The following is a 20,349-nucleotide window of genomic DNA, read 5'->3' as shown; positions in this document are numbered from 1 at the left end:
GATCTCCAAGTACCGAACTTGGTGAATCTAAAAAAACAATTAAGGAAAAGTTCTTTAGTTCACGAAAGTCAATTAGCATTTGATTTTGACTCAGAACATGTTAAGAATATGTATGCTCTATCTGAATGGACTTCAGATATTACTGATGTTCTTGGTCAGAAATCCATAAATTCGACTGGTGATTCTTGTCTGGGTGGTATTGATGAAAGGAATTTTAGTTTAGATAGTCTAAAATTGTAATTTTTTCAAATGTCGTTGAATAAAACAAAAAGAGTATTTGAATCTTTCTATAATTTGAAGAAAATACTTTATGAGATAGTGGAAAGAAATTGGCAATTTGAGGACCCAATTCTCCCTCCCGGGGGATGACGAATATGTGTGATTTAAATGGTCACGATTTTAACCCACGGTTGCTTTCTAGAAACATCATTTTATCCTATGAGCTTTTGCTTTGCCTGTGAAATTAATCTCATATAATTTGCATTCAATCACTAAAACTTTGGAACCTTAGCAAATCATTCGTCCGTTATCAGTCTCAAGTCCGTCAAAACGCTCTATAGTAAAAAACCAACTCTATCTCATATTTTGTAACTGTTAAAAGCGACCGTCTTTAACATCAGATACTTATTTTGATATCAATTTCGAGGTTGTATTAGTTCCCCTTTGGAATCAGGTCTATCTGTGACGGTATTTTGAGTTTATTTTTTGTCCAAAATTAAGCGGTATTCGAGGAAAGAATTGCCCGTTTTTCGATATTATGTTTTTTTCTCGATTCGATACCATACAGTCAATAATGGCTTTACCGCAGCAATTTCTGAGCGATTTTTGGCTTTTGGATTGTTAGGGGACTATTGGATTGTTATAGGTAAGAACGATAACTCTATTTCCCTCCTTCTCTTTTTCCATTTGTTCCACTACCAAAGACTTTCCTTGAGTGCTTTGGTTACTTTAGCATAAGTCTTGAGTGAAGAACTTTTCATGAAAAGTTTTTTCTGATGTATCTCTTCTTTTATACACCTTTTCGACCGTAGTCGCGCGGGCATTTTTTTGTCCGCTTTATCCCACTAAAACCGTCCCAATCCTTTTTTGACGCATTTTTCCATTGTCTATTGATGCGAAAAAAGGACTGGGACGGTTTTAGTGGGATAGAGCGGACAAAAAAATGCCCGCGCGACTACGGTCGAAAAGGTGTATTATCTTCCTTGTTTATATACGCCTCTTAGTCGGACATCTTTTCGGTTAGAAAGTTTTTGATATCGTTCTTGATGGACTTCACGATTTTTTGGTAGTCTGAATTCAGGGGGAGTTAAACAGATTGACCACCGACGGTGGGTATGTGCGGCGGTTACGTTTATGTTTTTTTTAATTGCCCTTAAATTCTGTTGTTGTTTTGTGCTCAAAAGGAGTTGAGGAATTCACTCAGTTTTTAAAAAATTACATGCATTCAATCACGCAAAATGGCAAATGAAAAATCATATTCACGCATTCCCGCAGCAAACCCGCTTGTGGGGAGCATTGTTCCAGGATACCGTGAAAAGCACAGGCCGAAATCATATATCAACCTGTACCGAGCAATCCAGATTCTATTCAGCGCGCAATCAACGCAGAAAAAAAAGTAACCATGACGACAATCCAAGATCTTGGATTAAATTCAAAGTTGATATTTTTATACCCGTCGTTGAAAACACAACTCAAAAATGCCATTAATACTTTTTAGAAGGAGTTAGTGATAGAGAATCATAACATAAAGTTTGTCTATTATTTCGATTCAATAGACCTTTTCATAAATTACGTCACGAACATCACTTGCCTCGTTTTGAAATTATTGCCATAGTGATTAACTCCCAGCAGATTTGATTAAAACCACTTTTTATTTATAAAAAAATCATTCAGTGTCTCAAGGGACATAATCACCATGGTAATTGTTTGAATACGAGGCAAGTGATGTTCGTGACGTAATTTATGAAAAGGCCTATTAAAGTAGCATTTCAATAATTAATAATTTAGTAATACATTTGGGGATCATATAGAAGATTCCTTTCGAAAGAAACTCGTTTTAATCACACTTGGAGGTTTCTGGGGAATTCATAAATAGTAAACTGCATACTGATACAGTCTGCTAGACATTAATAAGGTGATATTTGCTCTTCATCTTTGATTCTTTCTACAGTGATTAGATTGACACATGCGCAATAAAATTTCTATTATTGGTCTTCAGAAGGTTGATAAGAAAGAATCTGCTTCTCAACCTCTGATACTCAAAATAGTTCAAAGACCCTTCTCATATCGGGACTGCGACGGCGGCATTTCCATTTAAGTCTAGCCTGAGCTCAGAGTTGTCATTTTATTTTTTTAATCGTTATTTTCATTGAGTTTCAAGCCCGAAGGGCTAGAGACGAGACTCCTGGATGGGAAATGAAACCATTTATTTCCCATCCAGAACGCCCGCGCGTAGTTTTTACACAAACGCCGGATTGAAACTAAAATCTATCGCTAGATTTCAAAAAATGTAGTCCTCCAAAACAAAAGAACCGCCAGTACCCCGCGCTAATACAATCCGTCGTCATGATTAAGGCACGTTCTCTGCGCGTTTTGGATGGGAAATAAGTAGCTTCAATTTCTTTTGCCTGAGAAGGGTTAAAGTTTCGCCTTTAGCCCTTCGGGCTTTTAACTCAATGGTTATTTTGGAGTCAAATATGCTAGCCAGGCTAAAGTTAATCTCATAACCGCTTCTGTTAGTCTTGCGGTTATCTGGTACTCGATGTAGAAATTTTCTTCCGACACGCTAAAGCTCTGAAGGTCGGGAAAATTTTAACATCTGGAACCTTTGGACCATTTTTCTTTTTTTCTGTAAGGTTTCTCAGGCAGCAGAGATTTTCATGCTAAATTCAGTCGGGTGCAATCGATAGTTCAAGCAAAAAGTGTAAGGACAGCTAGACACGACTGTGATGCGGTACATCAAACGATGACTACTATAGGTCTCCGATGGTATATTGGCCCGCTCCTTCAGAGCCTTAGCGTGGGCGGCCGCCAATACGCCATCGGAATATCAGATAATTCCCTTTAGAGCGCATGCATGCGTGGAATGCGTGAAGCACGAAGAGCTGCTTGGATGTTAGGCTAAAGTTTGTTTATGTTTTATATTTTGTTGGTACAAATCCAATACGGATATTATTCCACAAGTTTGACTGATATCGAAAGTACCTAGGTTTTCACTAAAGATATTCAAGACTCTATTATTTTGTTTTTCTTCGAATTTTCAGCTCGGGAATTTTTTTTTCAATTTTCAAAACTGCAAGACCAAAGCCAGACGGTGTCAATCGAACAACTTCGAACAAAAATCGCAATCGAACCAATCGAAAGTAATCGAACGCGATCGAATAATTGCGATTCGATTGTCGAACGTAATCGAATCTCAATCGAACGGCCGATTCCTGGGTAATATTCGATTGTGTTCGATTGCGTTCGAGTAACGTTAGATTGTTTCGATTAATAGCTGACTATGTTCCATTTGTTCGATTACGATTATGTTCGATGAGTTTGATTGCGATTTTAAATTAAATTGGATCACTCTGTTAGAGCTTTCTAGCACGGGCGGCCGAGCACTTGTTAAGTATCGTACGAAAGCGAATAAAATCTAAATCAATCGAACGTACTCGAACATAATCGAATACAATCGAACGTAATCGAAGCAATCGAACGGCAAATCCTGGGTAATATTCGATTGCGATTCGATTGCGTTCGACAATCGAATTGCAATTATCCGATTGTGTTCAATTGCGTTCAATTGATTCGGCGTTCGATTCGTTCGATTGACACCGTCTGGCCAAAGACACCAGAAGCAAGCAAAAAGTGAAGCATTTTGTTGGCATTGTTTGGAATATCGTAGGCAGCCACATATAATTAAAGTAGAAGTAAGCAAGTAAGAATAGAATTCCCTGAAATTGATGTTTTAGTAGGACCTTTTGATTGAAAAAGGGATTCTAGATGCCAAACTGGGAGCCTGGCAGCTTGTTGTTCCAGGACCCTGCCGACGCACCGCCACCGGACTGTCCGTTGTATTTGTCCGGTTGCAAAAAGTATCCTTTCGCTACACCGGACGCAATAAGTCCGGTGTCAGTCCGGTGTTGCATACAAGTAATCTTGGACGCCGGACATTTATGAAACAAAAAATTAAGAAACACTGGATGCACAAGACTGGTCCAGTGTTTTGATTGTCTGGTGGAAAAAAATATCCTTCTCCGACACTGGACATCCGACTTCTTTAAGTCCGGTGTAGAGAATGTCCGGTGGTAAAAAAAATTCTCATTTTACACTGGACTTTTGCGTGTCCGGTGTTCGTTTAAGTCCGGTGCGTCTGCAGGGTCCTCTCTTGTTCCACTTGTTGGGAAATACTACTGTCATCAGTCCCAGGAGGGCTTCCTTAGTCTTTTTTAACATTAGTTCTGATAGACAGGCAGGCATGTTATTTGGACCAGACCGTAGACCAGAAAAATGATCTTTAAAGAACTAGACGGTGAAACAGTTTTTACGGTCTGCATATCCAAGCTAATAAAATTCATGTGGTTAATGTGAGTTAACAGTTAATGCGAAGATCCAGAAATGACCATTTTCACTGCTCATGCCTTGCAACCATGAGAAATGTTCAATCTAGTTTGAATTTACCCATGAGCTGTATTTTAGTGTCCATTAACAGATTCCAGAATCAGTTTATATACTTTAAATAATTACCATCAACTGCTCCAACTTGGGACTATCTGAAAAAACATGGGACGGCAATCCGGCCACCATTTCACCGAACTTCCAAAGTCATTTGATTTGAGTTAAGGAAAGGCGTATTTAAAAATACACGATTTCTCTTTCGATTTTACAGTAAGTGAAAATACAGACCAGATACGCAACAGTCCCATGTTTCGACCAATCGTCCCAAGTTAGAGACGGTTGACGGTATGCACAGGAAAAAATCCGCGAATCACATGCGTGTGAAAACCAATTTCCGAGCATGTGATCCTGCAAAAAATCACATGCGTGTGAAAATGTAATTCACAATCCATCTTTTCTCACTTGTTAAATAGAATAGAAGTGAGTTACTTTTAGGGTATTAAACCTCTCTCTCTAAGAAAGACAAACAATCCTATTTGTGATTTTAGATCTAGTCAGACACTCCATTTAAGTTGAGAAAAGATGGCTTGTGAGTTGCATTTTCACACGCATGTGATTTTTTGCAGGATCACATGCTCGGAAATCAGTTTTACCAAGCATGTGATTTCCATACTTTTTCCTGTGATGTGAGTCGAGTTTGAAAAATCAAGCCACCGTCCGTTTAATGCGACAGATCCAGAAATTGATCATTTTATTTAATGTGTAGAATCATGAAAAAAGTCCCAATCTTGTTCAAATTTACACATGAGCTGCATTTTAGTCTCCGCTAACATATTCCATAATCAGCTTGGAATAATTCTGTGTCGAATTTGAAAAATCAAGCCACTGCACCAATCGTCAAACGAGACAGATCCAGAAATAACCATTTTCACGCGTAGCCTCGTGGAAAAAGTACCAATCTTGTTCCAATTTACACATGAGGTCTATTTTAGTGTCCATTACCAAATTCCAAAATCAGTTTACTTTTAATAATCATGTGTTGAGTTTGAAAATCATACCACGTCCCACGGTCTCCCACCACTGACCGTTGTTAGCGACAGATCCAGAAGTGACTGTTTTCTTGTGTAGCATCAAGGAAAAAGTTCCAATCTTATTCAAATTTACACATGAGCTGCATTTCAGTTTATTTATTTCTATATGGAGGGGATACGATCTGGCGGTACTCGGGATAAGGCCTAATTTAGGGCCGGGAAGCGGTAAAAACGATAAAAAGTATTCGGGAAACGGTATTTTGAAAGAGCCACGGTGACAGTAAAACACCTGATTTTTCGTCCAAGATGAGGTAATACTTATAAAAAACATCGGTATTTCGGTAAAAGTCATACGTAGACGGTACATAAAATTTTCGGACTATAAAAAAAGCTTGTCACAGGAGTCAGCAAAAAGGTAAAAAAAAACATGAAAAACTCCCAAAAAAAGAATCTTACACCAGGAATGGGTTTATTTTGAGGCTTTTTGAGGCTTTTTAATACAGGGAGGGTTTGGGTTGGGTTTGTAAAGTTGAGCTAGAATGTCTGTCTGTCACCTCGAAACTTTGGGGCAGGCTGGAGTCTTCAAAAATGGTCGAATTCGGCTGAAACTTTGCACGCTTGTTCTTGTTCCTTGGGTGAATCTCTTGGGTGTTTTTTTTCAATGATTTATCATAGCTGGAAGGGCTAGATGGCAGTTTTAACCTTTATTTAGCAAAAAAAATTAGGTTTGGTAGAGCAATCAAGATAAACGCGAAACTCCTTTCGTGAAACTGTGCTAATTTTTGAACATTTTTTAACATTTTCAAAAGCGTGCTTCAACTTTAAAATGACATAACTCAATGAATAATGATTCAAATTGAAAACAGGACCCACCAAAGTTTTAGTATCACATTAACATAAAAAAGTCTTTCTATTCTTAACATTTCCACCTTGACATAATCAAACGTCCGGACTTTTTTCTGGAAAATCCGGTACATTTTTTTCTTTAGAAAGGTAGTTTATCTCTGTAAATTTTTGCAATCGAAACAAAATACGAAAATAATGATCTACCTCATACACATTCTATTCCATTTTGCCAAATTTTTGACTTCTAGTCTTTAGAATTTTATGGGGAAAAACAGCGGGACCGGTGTTTTCGTAAATTTTGGACGGGATAACGGTAATTTTCAAAAAAATGGCCGGGATGGTGGTAATTCAAAACCTCGTACGCCCCCCACCTATATCAGAAGCCATTATTTCCTAAAAATAAAGTCTTTTCGAAAACAATAAACTAAAAATAAAAGTGATTTAAGGTAGAATTTTCACTCATAAAACGTTATGAAAACTTGAGCAAGATAAGATATGGCAGAATGTTGAAAAAGGTTTATAAAAGAAAACCATTACAAAATATCTTTGGTTTGAAAGTCTCTTGACCACTAAAGCAAAGAAAATGTTCAAGAAAGTATGAATCAACCTCCTCGCTTCGACCGCCATCTTATTTTGTTTTGAAAATTGTTTTTGAAAGAGCGCGGAATCAGAAAATATATCTTTTGTAGCCAGTATCCGACTTTAGCAACCTTTTCCCTCTCCAAACGGCAAAATTAAAAAGTGTGTTACTGGTTTTAAGCGCCGTTTCTACCAAAACGGACGGACAGATGGAAGGACGGACGGACGGAAAGTTGCAAATGAAAGGCCCTATCGCTATAGCCTATACTAGACGTCACGGCTTTTTTTTCTACGCTGTAACGTCTATTCCACTTTGCGATATTTTCGAATGTTTTGAGCCCAGGTTTTCGGGCTCTAAACATTCGATTTTTTGACGTCACTTTAAACTTTTGAACTCCTTGGCTTGCAGTAGGGAAAAATCGAATTTGCGTCAAAACACTTGAAAGGCTTCTATTTTTCGAAAATCGTCAATGTGGAACCATAGTATAAGAAAGCCGCGGCTTTCTTATACTATGGTGGAACTCACTAAGAAACGGGATGAAAAATCCCGGTTTTTGGTGAGGTACTCGCTACTATCGCTAGCGCTGGGCCAAAGACCTAAACCACGCGATAGAACTCTTCAAACTGGGCAAAAAAATGTATTATATCAAAGTCTCAACTTTTCTACATCAAAAGTTATGCTTATGGTCGTTTTTGTTGTCAAAGCGTGTTATAATTTCGCATAAATTATGCAGATTGTGGGGGAAATTCCCTGTTTTCAATCATTTTTGACCACAAAAACAAAAAGCGCCCATAACGCCCATATCTTTTGATCTATGTCGGAGAAAACTATCTCCCTAGTCTTTTAAATCTGACATCTAGAGAATCCAAAGACCACGTGCGATATCAAAGATGGCGGTCACAATTTAGAAAAAAATTTACATGGATATAGAGGAAGAATTGTCATCACATGGAGTTTATACGGTATGTTTGATTTTAATTACGTGTTTCAAATCAGACTGTCAATGTTCGAAGGAAATATAACATGAAAATCACAAGGTAAATCTTGGAATCATAATATAAATGCTAGAAAGCTTTTTATACAAAGCATCAACATTCCAGTATACTAACCTGATGCCTGAGACTGTGAGATTAGATTGTGATTGTTTTTTTCTGCTTGCCAGGCTCAAGCTCCAAAGCCAACCCTTTTCACAGACCCGATGGGATTTCATCAGTCAGAGGGTTAAAAATAGGTTGCTTCTTCATAAAGACGAAAGACATATCTGAACTTATTTCGTATTTTCACGACCCTGCCGGTGCACCCGACAGTCGGGTGCTGTTGTCGGGTGTTCGAAGTTAGAAATTTAAACACCCGACAGTGGGGTGCACTTTGTCGGGTGCTACATCTTGGGTGCTTTTAACAGCACCCGACATGTAACAAAGTTAGGAATTTTAGCACCCGATTGTGTCGGGTGCGCTATTGTTGGGTGCTTTTGCAAATTTAGAAATTTCAGCACATGACAAAACACCTGACAGCACCCGACTGTCGGGTGCACCGGCAGGGTCTTGTATTTTCCAGTCTCTTGTTTGTAGTTTTTCTGACTTTCTGGGTCTTTGTGAGTTACCGTACTGTAAGTTAACCTTTCTATAAATTTCAGCTAATAAAAAGGGTGTCGGAATTAGAGGAGGGTGTCAACATTAGACCAAGTTACGGCACAGACCAGACTATAGGCAAGGGGAATTAATGAACGGGTTTACCGTTGCATTTCCAGACGATCTCAATCGAACGGAATCGACGATCGAACCAGTCGAACCAAATCAACGCAATCGACGGATTGAAATTCGATTGTCGAACGCAATTGAATCTCAATCGAACGTCAAAATTCTGGGTAATATTCGATTGGTTCGATTGTTGTTCGACTGTTTCGATCGTCGATTTCGTTCGCTTGAGATCGTCTGGCTTTATTCTTGCAGCTTTCCAACATCCAAGCTCTCAAACATCACAAGCCGAATGAAATTACTTTCGATTTCCCGTAGAAATTATGCGATGAACAATCCGGGGGTCAATGAATCGACAACCGAACGCAATCGAACGCAATCGAACATCAATCGAACGCAATCGAATCTGAAAATTGCGGTAATATTCGATTAAGATTCGATTGCGTTCGACAATCGAATTTCAATCAGTCGATTGCGTTCGATTTGGTTTGACCGGTTAGATTGTCGATTCCGTTCAATTGAGATCGTCTGGGCATTTGAAAAAATATTTGAAGCCGCAAAAGTTCATCATTCATTATTCATTATTTTTCAATACAAATCGGCACGAACCTTCAGTGTAAAGAAAGTTGCCTTTTTGCCACTTTTTCCCATTAAAAACAAAAAACCTTTGGATATTTAGACTCCCCAAACATTGTAGAATCTTTTGATTATCAAACTAAGAGAAAAATAAAGAGTTTTAACCTTTAAATCTAATCATATTTCCTTTGTGTTTAAACTTTCACAAAGTCATGTTACCTCATGCGCCGCCATCTTGAATTTAGAATTATAAGCATGTCGGAAACTAGAACCGAGTTTATCTCACCCAACAAAAACGCACGATTCATAATGGAAAACCACTTTCGTTTTCTCCGACCAATCAGAGTGCCAATGTGAGTTATTGTGGAACGACTGCAATGGAACGACATCAAAATCAATCAGCGGGCCGAGAGGGCGCAAAAAAGTCAACGATCGGATGAGCATTTTGATTGTTCTTTGGAAAAAAATTATGTCATGGTGCAACAATTTGTCTGCCGGAAAGTAGAAAGTCGGGCTACTTTGTTCTGTCCACGCAGGAATGCTCCCGCTCCCTTGTGGAGACCGACCTTTATGTTGTGAATCATCGTCGATCAAAAACAAAAGTGACTTTAAAGAAGGTTGTGAATGTGTGATTGCAGATACTAGAACTGGAATTACTTCTGGAAAAAAAAACAACAAAATAATGAACTTTTATTAAAATAATGAACTTTATGAACGGCAGCTCGAGGGCATGCGGGCAATCAACGGTAAACCCGTTCATTAATTCCCCTCGCCATATCAAGAGAAGATCACAAAAGAGTGCTTGTTTCGAGCTCCAACCCTAACCCTAAGTAACTGATAATAACCCAATTCCTAGCCAATCTGTTACGTAACCACACCCAAACCGCACCCATACCCAAGGTCGCCTGCTGGTCCCGACACTATTCCTGCAAAATAGATATATGTCTTTTGCTTTTGTGAAGAAGCCTTCACCATAAAAATAACAGGCTGATGGGATTGATATTCCTATTTTTTATGCCTTAACCCAGGATTTACCGTGCGATTGCTTCGATTAGGTTTGATTGTATTCGATTATGTTCAATAACATTTGATTGATTCAATTGCATTCGCTTGCTTTGATCCCTCTTGTATCATGCTTGTACGCTCATCCTTACCGTCAACTGCTCTAACTTGGGACTATCTGACAAAACCATGGGGCGGCAATTTGGCCACCATTTCACCAAACCTCTAAAGTCATTTGATTTGAGTTAATGAACAGTCAAAATAAAAATAAATAAATGATCTCTTTTTTGCACCGAGTAGGCTTTTAAATCGAAATATGAAAAAATCTATAATGGAACACGCGAGAATATGTCTGGAACGAAAAAGACCAAATTAGTGGGAAAACGATGGAGCGTTTGACGTCACTTGTTATTTGCTATCCCATCGGGTGATAGGCGGTTAGGCGGCGGGCATTCTCTAATTCTCCAATCGGCGTCTGGTCATTTTGAATGAAAACACAAAAGTTAAAAAGGGCGCGCTATCAGTGAAAGTTATCGTGACACGTTATGACAGAAAATATGATTGATAAACGTGGTGTAGTTATCAAAACAAATTTGTTGTCAAAGAGATTTAACAGTAAGTGAAAATACAGGCCAGATATCCAACAGTCCCATGTTTCGACCAATCATCCCAAGTTAGAGCAGTTGAAGATATCTGACTTTCCAATGGCGTATTGCCTGAGTAAGTTATAGCATACTTAAAATGACCATAATTTTTAGACTGCATTATCCGACAGAAAACGACCAAACAAATGACTGAACATGAAGGGTACTATGATGTAGTTTCTAATTAGGTTACATATCACGTTAGAAACTTCATCATAGTACCCTTCATGTTCAGTCATTGGTCATTTTCCGTCCACTAATGCGATCTAAAAAAATTAAGGTAATTTTCAGTTTTTGAGACATGTCATAACTTACCTGAGTGGCGGCCGCCCACGCTAAGCTCTGAGGGGGTAGACTTAATTGCAATCATTATCGTAATCAAACTAATCAAACATAATCGAATGTCAATCCAACGTAATACCAATCAAACACAATCGAATATTATCCAGGAACCAGGCGTTCAATTGAAATTCAATTGTGTTCGACAGCCAAGTGATAATTATTCGTTTGCATTCGATTATACAGTCGATAGACCTTTTCACCTTTCCATCCGCCATCTTGAATTGTATGCAAAAATACAAGAACGAACAAGCTGTGGTTGAATTTAGCTGAAAAATATGCAAAACATGCAAATTCACACAGACATTAAAAAGACAACAAAGTATCTTATAAAGAAATATCATAATCATTAGAACAATAAAAGATGGAATTTCTTAATCCAAAAAGAAATACACTAAAGCCTTTTAGAAATTTGTTCTTAAGGACATAGCATACTCTGTTTTCAAGCCATTAAAAAATTCCACGAAGACAGAGTACACACATCAAACTTTCAAAACATGCAAACTGAAATCAGTAATCATGACGTCACACATTATTTCCTGTGCAAGAAACTATTAAAACCCCCGTTTTGATATACAAGGTCAAGGGCAACAGGTTAGTAAAAGCCGCTGTAAATCAGGGGTTCAAATCAATGTTTTGGTTTGATCATTTGGCGGTTCTATTCCCAGGAGAATAATCTACAGCCAGCCGAATAAGGATTATTTTTGTACCTTCGCTGGTGATTTTTCAGCTTGAGTTTATGTTTAATGTTATGGTTTTTTGAAGTGCTTTTTCTAAGAGATGAGCGAATATAATTATTTTTAGTTTTCAAGAGAAGCAAATTCAATCTTTCTTCAATATAATGCCAATTATGCATGTAAGTTTTATATTGATACTTTTTTTTGCATATATTTTGCATACTTTCTAAGGCAATCTCACCACGGCAATTCGGCCACCATAACTTTTGCATTCAATTCAATATGGCGGATGGAAAGGCAAAATTGTATCTATTGGTATGATAGCGATTTACGCTGGAACTTGTTCAATTGACATCGTCTGGTTAAAGGGATGGGTGAAAACAAACATAAACTGACAATCGACTGATGCAGCATTTTGAAAAGAAGAAATTTACCATTAACAATGACATCTGTGTGAACAGACCTCAAGAAAATGAGATATCTTATTCATTGAAATTGAAATCCAGATGCTGAACTGTGATTCAGTTAATTTTGATGTATGATACCAATGTTTTTCTAAATTTTCATCAAATTTGTGAGGTTTTGGTATATATCGAAAGGAAAATGGACAAAAATACTGAAAGCTTGGTGTTATGAACATTTCTAGGCTTAAAACTCCAAAAGACCATTCAAAGACCTCAAAAATTTTGAATGCTCTTACAAAATGTGCGATGGACTACCTCGTGTAATCATTCAAGCCTCCAATATAAATGAGTGTTGATCAGAAAGAAACTCACCATAGATAGATGCTCGAAGCTTTACATAAGTACGTAATTACAGATACAATTTTACATATTTGGATCTTTATTTCAGGTTCTTTAAATGATGTCATCAGTAGTTTTCCTCGCCGTCTGTAAACCTTGTCCCAAGTCCATTTTGCATCAACTCTAACGAACTATTGGGTATTTACCAGTGGTTACCTTACACAGACACCAAATCTGATAACTTTTCTCTACAATTGGTGTTCTGTTAGCTTCCCTTTCCAGGTAACTATTTTTTTTCTTTGGATACTGAATGGGCCTTGGAAATTTTCTAATCATTGCACAAACAATATCTTGTTTTCCAAGTTCACTTTCGAATTTTTTTAGAAAATCTGGAACATTTTTGGGAAAACTTACGATTTTCACGTATTCACGCAACGAAAAAAAAGACATTCGGACATTAGTAACAATCAACGATTCTTACATCCGCTCACCTTTACACAAATTTTCTTCATAGCTCTTTAAATTCACGTCCGACTGTCGTCACATGTTATCGTTTGCTTATTGAGACAACAGTATTTGGTTAGTCAATATTGACCTTGGAAAAAAAGATTTGTCTTGAACTTGAAGCTTGCACCAGTTTCCATAATGGTAAGTAAATACTATGATAATGTCATTGATGATCGAACATATTTCGTTTGACCTGCAAATAGTTGAAGTTTGACTGAAACTTCTGGATTCCAATGCGTGTTAAACTTGTGACCTCTAAAAAGGTATGTTGTTGAGCGAAATACTTTTTGGTTGGGTAAAAATCTCTCTGTTCAATGCTAGATAATGTCCGTTTCCTCATTCCATTGGTGTCATCACTTTTGTCACATTAGCTTAATTGTCACGTGAAAACACATGGTCATAATTTTCTATCACGCATGGTAAACCTCTGAAGGTGCTTGGATTTTAACCATCTGCTATCTGAGGAAAATAATCAATTCTATAATAATAATTTTGTTTCGTGCCAGTATATCAATTTGAATTTGAATTTTCTGATACGGCGTCCTGTTGCCTTGTTTATAGACCATTTTTAAGGGCTCTGACCATAGTCAAAAGATTGGTTATGAGATTTGAAGATAAAACTTGTGTTTTGAGTTCATTTACACTTTTAACAAAAAAGTGTCTTTATAAGTTGTTTGTGAATTTATTCTATCAAGAGTAATTAGCACTTTAATTACAAAAATGACGTTATGAACCTTAAAAAGATGTTAATTAGTGTTAGTAATCGTATGACTTTGAGGGTGATTTGGGAAAATTGCCCGAGGTTCATTTAGACGTTTTTTGAAATTGCCCTAACAAATTGAGGGAGATTTCAAAAAACGTCAAAATGAACCAAGGGTCTATTTTCCCAAAATTGCTAGAGAAGGCGTACTATTCCAGATTAATCGTATGAAATACTGACATGAAATAAATTTTTGAAAAAAAACAAATAAATCGAAAATAGTTTTAATAACTCAAAATGTTTTTTTTATTATTGAAATCTTTAACCGAAAAATATTTCCAGAAAACAGTGAAAAATATAGAGACACGATTATGCCATTTGTAATCATTTTTAAAACAGTATTATTTTTAACTCAATGAAGAGAGAGAGATAAACCATCCCATCAGGGGAACTGGCCTCTCGGGTGAAACCAGGCATGTCCCAAATATATTTCGCGTGACGCGCACCGCTTCCAATTATACCTTAACGTTCATATATAGCTCAAAAGAATCATCAACGAGCGAATTTCGAAAAGAGCTGGGTCAAAAATTTGCATTAAGCCAATCTCAAGATATCGGTCAAAAATTGATTTTGACGTTATAAAATACATTGAAAAAACACGTCATAAGTAAGATTCAAATGACGTCATTAATGAAAAACAGCGATAACTTCAATTTTATTAATGCAATCAACACCAAATTTTGACTGGAGTTGTAAATTAATGATTCTGAGATATTTGTTCAAAAATTTTCAGAAAATTTGAATGACGTCATTTGTTGTCGGGAAAATTTAAAATACGTCCAAAAATGCTAACATCATCAAATTTTTTTTCATGAAATATTTTAGAATCGTTAATTTTCATCTCCAGTCAAAATTTTGCTTTGATTGTAGTAAGTTAATCGGAATTATAGCCATTTTTCAATAATGATGTCATTTAAATTGTCTTTTTGACGTGTTTTTTCGATGTATTTTATAACGACAAAATCAGTTTTTGGCCGATATCTTGAGATTGGCTTGATGTAAATTTTTGACCCAGCACTTTTCGAAATCCTCTCGTTGATACAATCCTTTTGGGCTATATATAAAAGTTAATGAATAATGGGAAGCGGTATGCGTCACGCCAAATATATTTGGGACATGCCTTGTTTCACCCGAGCTAGAAAATAAACTAAAAATAATTAGAATATTCTAGGAAATCACTACGTTAGAAATGTTGGTAAAATAAAATAGTAGCTAAAAAATTTCAATTTCAAATATTAAACATATCATACACCAATTACACCATTTAGCACACCATTCCAGACAATTCTATCCAGTGCCATATCATACCAATCAACAATATCAACATTAACTTTTCTTAAAGCTTTATAAATGCCTCGGCCTCTTAACTCAATGAAACATCTCTTAAAAGCAAGATATTTTTTAAAATTTTACAGTTCACTCAAAAAGTTTTCAATAAACGTAATCATAACAACAACACTTCATTCATGTAATAACAACTACCAATCCACAGTCATAGAAAGTTTATTGCGACTGGGAACTTTCAACATTATCACTGTATATAACACTTCTTCTTTTCTTTTTGGGCTTTGAAGAAGCACTTTGGTTTATGTTAAACGTACAATTATTGAATACATTCGCGTTCGATGAACTTTGAGGTTGCACTGACTGCATAAATGATTGAGATAGCACTGCACTGATAGGACGTTTTCCTGAAATTGCATTCGACATTATTCTTTTGAACTCCTGTTGATCTCCAGGGTCGTTGTTCAATAATTCTTTGGTAGAAGTGTGACCAGTAACTTTGATGATTGCAGTCTCAGGGATTTCTGCTTCTTTCAACTTTTTAACAGTGTTCTTACGGAGACTGTGATTAGTTAGATTTTCATCTAAAGAAATTTTAGTGACAGAAATCAGTGCTTTCATAAAGGAGGAAATTGTATTTTTCCCAACAGGAGATGTATAGTGTACCATACACTGGAGTTAGTAAAGTTAGCCTTTGGTATCAAATAGAATCTTCCTGTTTTTCTCAAAGAATCAGGACGTTTCGAAATGTAATATTCGAGTAATTTCACTGGACAACGGTCTCCATCAATCGAGAACATTTTTGTATTTTTGGACCTACCTCGGAGGTCCTATAAATTAACTGGTGTCCGTCCGTCCGTCCGTCCGTCTGTTACCAGCTTTTCTCAGGATTGGCTCATTAGCTTTTTCTGATTTTTGGCACAAAGATGCAAAATGGCCATGCCCAAAATGTGACGCAGCCCGATTTTCGATATGCTGGTTTTTTGGCAATTTCTCGAGATTTTATCATTAGTTTTTCTGATTTTTTGCTCAAAGATATTAACGTATTAACAATACCCAAAAGATGGCCGATTCAAATTTTTGAGAAAATTTTTTTCTGGCCGGAAATATGCCGGAAATTGCCGTTTTTCTGGATTTTCATTGGACTTTTTCCTTATAATTGGTTGTTTTTTCATTCAAAAACATTATTAATAGCAATGTCCACCATCAAGCATGTTTCAATTTTCAATAAAATTGATTTTTGAAGCCGGAACTATTTAAAAATAGCCGGAACAACCTATTTTCACCGGAAAGACAGTATTTCTTTAATCTTCGAGCTGTACTTTATATTTTTTTATGAAACTTTGCACACTGATGCAAAATGACAATACCTAAAATGTGAATTCTTTGTTAGTTAAAGCACGGCTTGCGTTTGGTCTTCGACCTAGTCCATTTTTTCTGAGTGTTCTTGCTTTTCCTTCGAGAATCTTGTTACATTTAGTGAACTCAATATCAGTAATAATTGATTTTGGATACTAGTTCTTATCTTTCAAATATCCATATAAGGCTGGCCTGCATGACACGAAGGCTGTCAGGTTCATATTCTTTACCATCCTTATTCGTCAGTTCAGCGTAAAATTGAGGCAGAACATCGTCCAGTTCGTTTGCAGTATAATTTTCAAGGTCTGATTTCTTGTTTCTTTCTTTGTTGGCCCATGATTGATAAGCATTTGACCAAGTCGATGTCGATCGTCTTGTGTTCTTGCTCTCAGATTTATAAATCAATTTCTGCAGCTCTTCTTCACTCAACAGTTTGAATCTGCCCTTCGCCATTTTATTTTGATTTTGTTTGGTTTGGTAGTCACAACAAAAAAAAATTTTTTCGATGGAACAAAAAACATTCGAAATTCTGAAAAGATTCGAATTCGAATCTTTTAGGCACTGTCTACATTTTGATAAAAATAAAATGCGGGCCGATTACAAGAGCGGACAATTAATGATTAATCGTCCCTGCGAGCTCGGGACTTTTGTACTTTGCTGTAATCAGTCATAGGATTAAATGTTACATTATCCTATTTTTTACAAAAAGTCCGAAGTTTTAATGGGTAATTAATGCGTTTGTTTAATTTTTTTTTTTTAATTGTCTGCAAAAGATTGAACTATCTAAATATTTTCGGAAAAATTTTCTAAATTGATTTATCAAAAGTTATGACTGTTTTTGTACGAAAAATTGGGATGAAAAATTGGTCAAAAACCACTATTTTCAAGGTTTTGAGACAAAGAAGCTTTTACAAAAATTTTCCGAAAATCTATTGTTAGTTTGGTTAAAGATACACCATCTGGTGCAAAATTTTTACAAAATGTTTTTTCTTCGCCGAAACTAAGGTCCTCAAAGTTAAAATAGTTGTCTTCGCAAATGTCTTCATTTTGTTCTACATCAAATTTTTTCAATTCAATTTTTGAATTTTCAGATTCAAGAATAGTTGGCCTAACAGAAAATGTATAAAATACCATAGTTTTGTTGATAACATCAGTCAGAAAAACACATTTTATACATGACAATTATGAGAAATTCACTATGGTCAGAGCCCTTAAGTCATTTATAGCGAAGCGTCCTCACGAAATCGAGGTAGCTTTTTCATCAAACAATTTGTTTTCACCCATCCCATTAGAGCTTCAGGGTGTCTGTCAGAAAATAATAACGCTAAATTCTTAATTATTTGTGAAACTTTATTAAACCTGTAGGTGTTGTAACTTGCATTGTCCTGGATGCTGATGGATCACACTTGATTTCAGGCCTGCGCTATCTGGAGGTTTGAACAAACAAATTTTGTAAGTAGAGTACTAACTAACTTACATACATTCCGTCCAGATTTCGTTACTTTCTACAAGCCTAGTTTACATTACATCATTCATTACTGCTCTGGAATAACATTCTCTGCCTCTAGAATGATATATTTTGCGATACGCATTATTTCGTTTTAATACTTCTACATATCAACTGTATGTATGGTCCTATACTTCAGATTCAGACTTGTCAAAGATCAACTCAAAGAAAACTCTAGACGAACACATTTTTTGATAAACCAGGCAACTCAGGGTATATATCTTAGGAAATAGAAAGTTAGTCTTGCCACTACTATGCTATGGGAAAGTAGGGTATTGTGAGCCTGACTTTTAAAAACCTCTCCATCTTGATTCACCATGGTGGCCCCTATCAGTAAATGAGATTTAATGAACAAAATACAATGGGCGTCCAAGCAAATTTTGAATTAAAAATATATGGCTGGGAATTCCCCAGGGAGGAATTTTCTGGATGGGAATTCACCGGGGAGATTCCCTGACACCCTTATCCCCCTTCTCTAATAAAAAGGGGGGTTCGGAAAATTTTTGGAAGATTAATAACCGGAGTAGTAGTTTATTCCTTAGTTCCTTAAAGATGAATAAAGAAACTTAATTTTTAAGAAATTTTTCACTTTTTTTGAAAAGGATCTGGGCAAACATTAAATGTAATTATTGTAATCATCACTTACTGTGTCGTTCCAGATAACATGTCAACAAGTTTGGATAATTGATGGATACTTTCTTCATGCAATATTTAACTTGATCATACACAACAACAATCACGATAAAGCCATATCAAATGCTGGAAAATAGAGAATGTAAGTCGTGTTTTACTGGTTGTGCAATCCATTTGATAATATCTTTGAATTCCTCACAAGCTGTGTATTTATATTGTTGAATCTTCCTGATTTCAAACATTCAATGCCCTTAAAAATAGCCTCAGTTCCCTGGAGTATTGGGAAGGATTTTATGTCCTAAATACCCCGGAATTACGAGAACGTGGTAAAAAACTACCCTTTTGGGGGGTCTAGTGTAATTGGGGGGGGGTCACAAATTTGCGAATTATATATCTTTAGATTTAGGGCGGCAATGCAATTTACATTTGAATTACTATTTTTTGCTGGAACGAAGTTTTTATAGTGTCAAGGTCCTGAGAGGCTTTCAAAAATTCTTGTATCTGTATGGGGAGAGGGGGATCAAACCTCATGACTGAGTCACAATTCAATCCATAATTTTGTGTGTTGTTGTCAAATACTTTTAGATTGTGTTAACTGTAGTATTGGGTCATTTCATTAAATTTATATTTAGGGGGTGGACGAACCTTTTCCAGTCAAAAATATTATTTCTTGGAAATGTGCGTACCCCCTCAGTGTTTTACCCCCTGGAAAATTTTCTATCCCTGGAAAAATGAAAAAACACTCTTTTAACCTCCTGAGAAATTTTGCTCGATTTACCCCCGTGAAATATTTGCCAACCCCCTTTATGGACACAAAATTGAATGGCTCATTTTGGTCTGTAAAGACTAGTACCGTACAACTAAATCAAACATTTTCATTTTCTTTTTATATTTTCTAGTTTTAAGCATGGCTGCTTTGCAACTCACCAATCTTACAAAAGTGTTTGTTCTGCTGATTGTGATTGTCTTTGTACAAAAGCATCTTCACTGACAACTTTAATTAAGTGATTGTTACAACACATCGAATCCATTAATTTGGTAAGTAAATTTTTATCTGCAACTTTTGCGTTGCATAAATTTGTTCGGATTTGAATTTATGAAAAAAATACATTGTACTTTATTTAGCTAATACATGTGCTTGGGTAATGTAGTTGGTTGGGTGCAATGAGGTTTAGCATTTGTAAAAGAGAACCTCTTATATTTTGTCTATGTAATCTATATGTTTTACTCTCAGAGACTTCTCTGTCGCGATGAGGGTGCTAACTTTTTTTAAAATAAAAAACGAACCGAAATGGTTCAAAACTAAATGATTTGATCCTGAAACATGAACTGATTGCTTCCAACACTACTTTTATGAAAAAGCGCAACTAACTTTGGACATTTCAATCTCCAAATAGATCCAAAAGTGTCCACAACTCATAAGCCTACTCTTCCTTTTCTTAAGTAGGTCCAGAGTTGTTTCTGTAAATGTATTTCTTAGCCTAAGATCTTCCAAAAAAGCTACTTTAAATCCTATAAAGTCCATTGTCTGGACCCAGAGGCGTATTTAAGGTAGGTCAAGT

General features: G+C 36.3%; 1 long non-coding RNA gene across 1 annotated transcript; it reads left to right on the top strand.

The window, feature by feature from the left end:
• The first annotated feature begins 7,923 nt into the window (after positions 1–7,923).
• LOC136816631 (uncharacterized) lies at positions 7,924–19,819 on the top strand. The gene is made up of 6 exons (XR_010847946.1): positions 7,924–8,021; positions 12,847–13,019; positions 13,252–13,385; positions 18,013–18,099; positions 18,814–18,929; positions 19,687–19,819. It is a non-coding gene; the product is annotated as an uncharacterized lncRNA (long non-coding RNA).
• Positions 19,820–20,349: the final 530 nt, after the last annotated feature.

Source organism: Clytia hemisphaerica, unplaced genomic scaffold (genome assembly GCF_902728285.1).
Source record: "Clytia hemisphaerica strain Z4C2 unplaced genomic scaffold, Clytia hemisphaerica genome assembly, whole genome shotgun sequence".
NCBI lineage: Eukaryota > Metazoa > Cnidaria > Hydrozoa > Leptothecata > Clytiidae > Clytia > Clytia hemisphaerica.
The sequence above is the reverse complement of the archived record's forward strand: the minus strand, read 5'-3'. Positions and strand labels throughout refer to the sequence as shown.